We start from the raw sequence: 6,757 nt of genomic DNA, 5'->3' as shown, positions 1-6,757 counted from the left end.
CATAAGGAGTCCCTCATAAGCACTAGAGTCATGATTCTGAGCAGGGAGAAGCTCTACGACAGAGAGGAAAGTGCAGGGGAGGAATCATTCTATGAACAGTAGAGGGGAGCAGATGGCAACAGACCCATTGACGGAGATCGAAAGAAGAACTGATCCCCAGGTGGCTTCCCCAACCCCCAATGTTTATGTTCTAGTTCCCACAACTCGCTCCTAACTCAACTCTACTTTGTCCAAATGAGCTCAAGTAACTTTCTGTTCTTTGCAACTAAAGAAATCCAAACAAGGCCTCTCCCCATTTTGCAGATGGCTGAGAGGGGGAAATGGTGTGTGAAGTCATACAGTTAGCTGGCTAAGTGGCAGAGTTGGAACTGGAATTCAAGAGACTCCTTTCTCCCCAATCCACTCTTGCTCTTTCCATAGCCAGTAAGCCAAGGCTCCTTCTCTACATTTCCAGCTCTTACTCTTAGACCCTGTTGCCCCTGAGAAAGTGTCCCGTCAAGTTGAACACAAGCCAGAGGCTCTCCTAGCCTTCTGGGGAGAGGGATGGTCTTCCTGGGATGCCCCACCCCTAGACTCCTTTAGGTTTCCCCATCCTATTAAAGAGTCTTGACATTCACACAGAAAGGACCCATGGTAGCTAAGCATCCAGTTTTAGGGCTCTGAAGAGGGGCTGAGGGGTTCACAGGACTCTGGAAGAAGGGACTAGGGCCAGACCTAAGCAGACAGGGTGAGAATGAAGGCTTCCCCAGAGTGGATCCCAGGTCTAAATGGGATCAAATAATCTCCTCGGAACCTAGTTGACACCATCCCCATTGTAGAGCTGGGGAAACTGAGACTCAAAAGAGATGAACAAAACGAGCTTCCCAAGGCCACATAACAGTAAGGGATAAAGAAACCAGGATTCCCTCTCTTGTCTCAGACTCCAAGTCCAGGCACCTCCTGCTGCTATAGCTGTGTATCTTTTCTGGGAAGGAAACAGCCTTCATCCAGCTCTACTGAGTGGCTGTGGCACTGAGCCAATTGCTTCCCTCTCTGGGTCTCTGATGAGTGGGGAGGGGTCCACTAGATTTCCCAGGCCTGTTTCCTGCTCTCCAGCAGACTGCAGTCTGTCCATGCCAGGTGTCGTGCAGGCCACTCCCCACTCCACTCCTCTCCCTAATAATTAATCTCCAGCCACAGTCCCAGCTGCACGGCTTTCATCATCCAATTACCGGAGTTGCTGGCACAATAAATCTTGGTCACCCAAATGCAGGCAAATCTGCAGCTATTTTCATGGCCATTACTGTGCATAGGACATTGGAACTCAGGTCATTTGCCTTTCTGATATGGAGTCTTATCCCCCACCCCCATCTTCCCTGCCTTCTTTCATTTCTCATTGGCAGCTGTCCTTGTCCCCCCTCCACCTCATCATCCCTTAAGCACATGTTCCTTCCTTCCTCTTGCCCTTCTTTAGGCTGCAGGGCCAGGATCAGAAGACTTGGTGACCTTGGCCAAGTCAATGCACCTCTCAGAGCCTCAGTTTCTTCCCCTGGTAAAGCAGAAATGACATCAATGACCTCATAAGTTTTTGTGAAAATTAAATAACTCAGGTGTGGTATACACCTCACTGGCAGTATCTAGGATATTTGGGAGTGGTCTTTGCTATATTTAAAAATATAGCAATATATTTTATTTTAAAGTGTCTTAGAAAAAATATATCAAACCTATGAGTATCAATGCTTAAGAGACCATGAAATTAAATATTTACAAACAGTATGCTAAAGAAAAATATTAATAATGAAGCCAGGGGCTGGAGCTATACCTCAATGGTGGAGCACTTGCCTAACATATGTGAGGCACTGGGTTTGATCCTTAGTACCACATAAAAATGAAACAAATTAAATAAAGGCAGGCTGTCCATCTACAAATACAAAAAACATTAAAAAAAAAAAAGAATGAAGCCAGGCATGGTGGTGCACACCTGATTTAAGCAGCTCAGGAGACTGAGGCAGGAGGATGGTGAGTTGAAAGCCAGCCTCAGCAACTTAGCAAGACTGTAAGCTACTCAGCAAGATCCTGTCTGCAAATAAAATATTAAAAAGGGATGGGGATATGGCTCAGTGGTTAAGTACCCCTGGTTTCAATCCTCGGTACCAAAAAAAAAAAAAAATGATATACAGATTTAAAATCATGGAGGAGGCATGTGAATGAGAGAAGCTTGAGAACCTCTGCAATAATGGCCACACAATGCTTGCCTTCAGGAATATTTGTTCTGTGCTCACCCTCCTCCACTTTCTATAGAGGAGAATATGGGTCACTTCAGATAGAAGGGGCCCTCCTGCTGCAAGCAGGCACACTGATTTGTTGGGGTCACCTCAGGGCCCTTTGTAACTAGCCCCATACTTGTTACAGGCAGGCCCCATGCTTGGTGCTGGGGACAAGGAGCTCCAATGGCAGTGCCTACCTTCAGGAGCCCCATCTTCTCCCTTCTGAATTAAACCTTAAGCAAGGTACCTGTCCTGATGTTTGCTTGATAGGATGTCAAGTAAGATTGACAGGAGGTCTTCTATTTGTGGAATTGCAGTGAGGACCCAAAGCTGAGGACAAAAGGCCTTAAGACTCCATCCAGAGAGAGGCATGAAGAAGTGTCAATGTGTACACGTAGTACACTTAGGAGGGAAGGGGAGAAGTCAGCAGTGCCTTGTGAGGAGTGCTGGTTCAAATCCTGAAGTTATTGCCATGTTGGAGAGTGGGAAGCATTCCTCACAGAAATTGGGCATACCTGCCAGAAGGGGGTCCTTGTTCCCATACCCAGGCAGAAAGTTTGCTGAACCAGGAACTCACAGGTCACCCTGGGGTATAACAGAGACTGTATAGAAATTTCTAGTAAAGAGATATGAGAGGAGGAATTCAATGAGTGGCTCCATTTCATCCAGCAGTGATCAAAGGGAACAAGGTAAGGAATTCCAAGAATTTAGATGACTCTCTTCCCAGTTCTTCCTGGCCATAGGCAGGCATGGAACACCACAGCAAATCCCATGCCTCTATACAAAGAGGCACATAGGTAAGAGGGGAAGGATCAATGCGGCTCTTCGGTGGCCCAGACAAGCTAAGGGTGACTCTACCTGAATGAGGGGTTGGGCCTTGGGTGTCTAGCAGAATCAAATGAAAACTCAGCTGCCATACTCTGAGCAGGGACTTGGCAACAGAGTGGGCAGAGGGGAAACTGAACACTGTGCCAGGAAAATTAGCTCTGGGCCATCCGAAGCTCAATAGACCCACTAGTCTCAGATGGCAGCAAAAGTAGATCCCATGCTCATGCGCACACACAGAACTTCTCTGGAAAGCCAGTGTTCTTCTTGGGATGCCTCCACGATGCCTCCAGGCAGTTTTGAAAACCTAGGCAGAGATCGCTCTTCTTTTACCCACCATCCACAGGCACAGATTCCATTGCCTGTGGCCTGAAGGGATTTAGGGAAAGATTGCCACCTAGTGGTTAATATTGACAGTCTCCTGGACAGAGCAGTACAGAGCTCATACAGATGACTTAAATTTTAGACTTTTGTCCTGCTGTACCCAGATGGTCTTACAGATAACATCATCTGATTTTTAGAAACAAATTCAGACCTAATATCCTTTAGCAAAAAAGATGAATATTATAAGTTCTTTACTCTGTACCCAGTCCAGATGACCCTTTGAAGCCTAAGAGCAGGGTTACCTGCCACTTGCCACTTACCAGCAACTCCCCATCATTCCTATCACTTTTTCACATAGGCACCTGCATCCAACAAGCCACACAGTGTTCATACTCTGTGCTAGGTTCTAGGTTTGTCTTGGAGACATAAAACAGACACATTTCACACAGCATGGTCAGTGTTGTTGGTCAGTACTGTGTTAAAGGGAACATGGGAGATCAGAGAAGAGCCTATCTCAATCTGGGTATACAGCAGGCTCTTCAGTGAATGGGACCTTAAAGTGTCTACATGAGAGAAAAACAGAGGGTTTTGTTGTTTAGTGTGTGTTTGTTGTTTTGTTTCAGAGAAGAGAAATGGCTTTTCAGGCAAAGGGAGGCACACAGAGGTATAAATAATATGGCTTGTTAAGGAATATCTGACTACACATATGGAGGACTGTTGTGGAGATGGGGTAGCTAGATTGGATCCTAAACACTAAGCTAAAGGCTTTATCCTATTGTTAAAGAAGGCATTAAGTATGGAGAATGGACTGGAAGGAACAGGAAGCTGGAGAGGCCATGAGGTAACTGATCTGAAAGTCCAAACATGATGTGACAGGGCCATAATCTTCACATCTTCAGGTCCCCCCTTGGCCAGAAGCCAGGTTTTCTCAGTGGGTCACTGTGGTTCCCTCAGATACAGAAGAGATCCCTCTTAGCCCCACACTCAGTTACAGACTCTGCTTCCAAGACCCTTAGCCTCACTTGGCTATGAGAGTGGGAAAGGCAGGGAGGGAGAACAAGCTCTCCTGGACACTCACCCATGCGCATCACATAGATGCATTACAAGTTCTCACGGCAACAATGAGGTTAGTGCTGCTGTGCCCACCTTACAGAGGAGAAAAAGCAGGCTCAGAATTCACTAAATTGCCCAATTCTCACTCAGCTGGTTTCAAAAAGCAGTGCTGGGAGGGTGAGAAAAGCAAGGAAGGGAGAGAAAAAAAGTCTAAACCTAGAATTAGAACTAAGACCCTTTACCTCTGCCCCAGGCTTCTTCATTCCCAGCATAATTTTTTCTATCTAGTAATGTTCAACTCAATACTTCAATAACATTTTCCTAAATGCCATTTGTTTTCCCTCTTCCCTCCCATTTTTGTCATAGAAAATATATTTTATTAACGTCTGCCCTCTAACCCAAAGTCCCATAGTTTCTTTTAAAGAGATCCAGAGTCCTCATTCAAAAGGATCCATATTTAAATGCAGGGCAGGTGTATTGTGGCCCCGAGTGAGGGTAACAGCCTGACTCACAGGCCCAGGTCAACTTCTCTTAGATATCACAAGGAGGGAAGCCAGGCTTTGGGCCCAGAATTCTCCAAAGAAGCTAGACATCATGGACTTCCCAGCCCAGAGTTCTCAGGCAGCTGTGATTAGTCTTAACTTACTCAAGACCAGGGTTTCTATGGCCCACTCGGTGCTACACAGAAAATGATCAACCTCTAGACAGCAGCAGCCTTACAAGCGCTCTACTCTTGGCTGGATTTCAGGCTCTTCTTGCCCCTTGGCCAGGCACTTTTGAATGCCACCAAAAGCAGCAGCCTTCCCCTAACACAGCCACTGACCTGAGATCCTGAATCTAGAATCTATCTGTTCCTAGCTGGCAGGATCAGCCCTAGCCCCACAGTAGGGATGCATTAGCTTTTGTCTCTGGATAGATCCTTATCAGGCCCACGGAGCCCAGGAGGTCTATGAGGATTTGTTGCAACTCCTGATTCTGGACGTGTGCTCTTGGAGCACTGGCACACCCACTGGCCTAGAAAGCAAACAAGGATCCCTACCCTCAAGTTCTTCTCTTTCTCACATAAAGCTCTGACCTCCAGGGTCATCTTCCCCTTTAGGTCTTCTCTCACTGATAATTATTGCCATCACCAACTGGCCTTTGGAAACCCCACTGTTCATTTTCAGGGTTCCAGATGAGCTCAGCAACCATTCCTTAATGTCAGCTACATAGTAGATGTGGCTGCAGTGTTTAAATCAGGCTTTCAGGCAGGGTTTCTGAGTAACAGTAAAGAGAATGGTAAGTGCAAGGGTTACTGAAATGCAAAGTAGATCTTCCTCAGTTCCAGCCTGGGGTCCTCTTAGTGGTACCTACCTGAATCCAGGGTTCATTTTAACTTGAGATGCTGGGGATCATCCTCTGGATCACTGTGATTCCAGGAAGTCTCAAATCAAAACAAGTGAGTCCAAAAGGGCAGGAGTGTCCCATCCTGTCTAAGACCTACCTTTGAGTTCTGAATTTTGTAGGATCTCTACTTCTCCAAATGATTGAAAATGCAACAGCCATTCAACAAATATTTATTGAGTCCTAGTACATTAGCAGAATAAGATGATGAACAAATGGACTTGGTCTCTTCTCCTTAAAGCTCATACCAGCCAACAGGCCAAACTCCATGTCCTAAAACCATCCTTCAATTTTAAGCTTTTAAAACAGGCACACAGAGTAGCAGGAAGGGCACCATTCCCTTTTGACAAGTTCCCAATGCCTTGACCCCAGAGAAACTTGAGTCTAGAGTCCCTGGGTGGAGAGAGCTAGTATCAAAAGACAGTCAGGAGGACCTCTGCCTTGTGGCCAGACACAATGTAACCACTGAGGGCAGAATATAACAGTCCAGACCTTACATAGTGTCAAGTTATTGTCTACTGATAGGAATCTTGTAACCCATCCTCTTGATTCCTGGGTCTGACTTGACCCACAAATCCATGGGGAGTTCAGCAATCTTTAGCTTGGCAATTCTCTAGAGAACTCACATGCCCTGACCCTTATTCTCCCTTTTTGCAGGCATATAAAACCCATTTTCACAGAACTGAGTCCTCAGCAGCTCAACTAACTCAAGGTCTCTTTGTCTACCACCTACACAGTCCTTGGCTGAGTCCTGGGGCCATGTAAACCTGTCTTATACATGGAAAAGCACCTTGTACCCAACAGGCCCAAGTCTGTGTCCAAACTATAGTATCACTTTTATAATCTCCACGAGATTAGGTAGGAATATTAGTAGGAAACCCAGGCAATTGCCAAGTCATGGGAAAGCTGACTTTCTAACCCAGCAA

Source organism: Urocitellus parryii, chromosome 4, assembly GCF_045843805.1.
Source record: "Urocitellus parryii isolate mUroPar1 chromosome 4, mUroPar1.hap1, whole genome shotgun sequence".
Lineage (NCBI taxonomy): Eukaryota > Metazoa > Chordata > Mammalia > Rodentia > Sciuridae > Urocitellus > Urocitellus parryii.
This window is presented reverse-complemented; position numbering follows the sequence as displayed.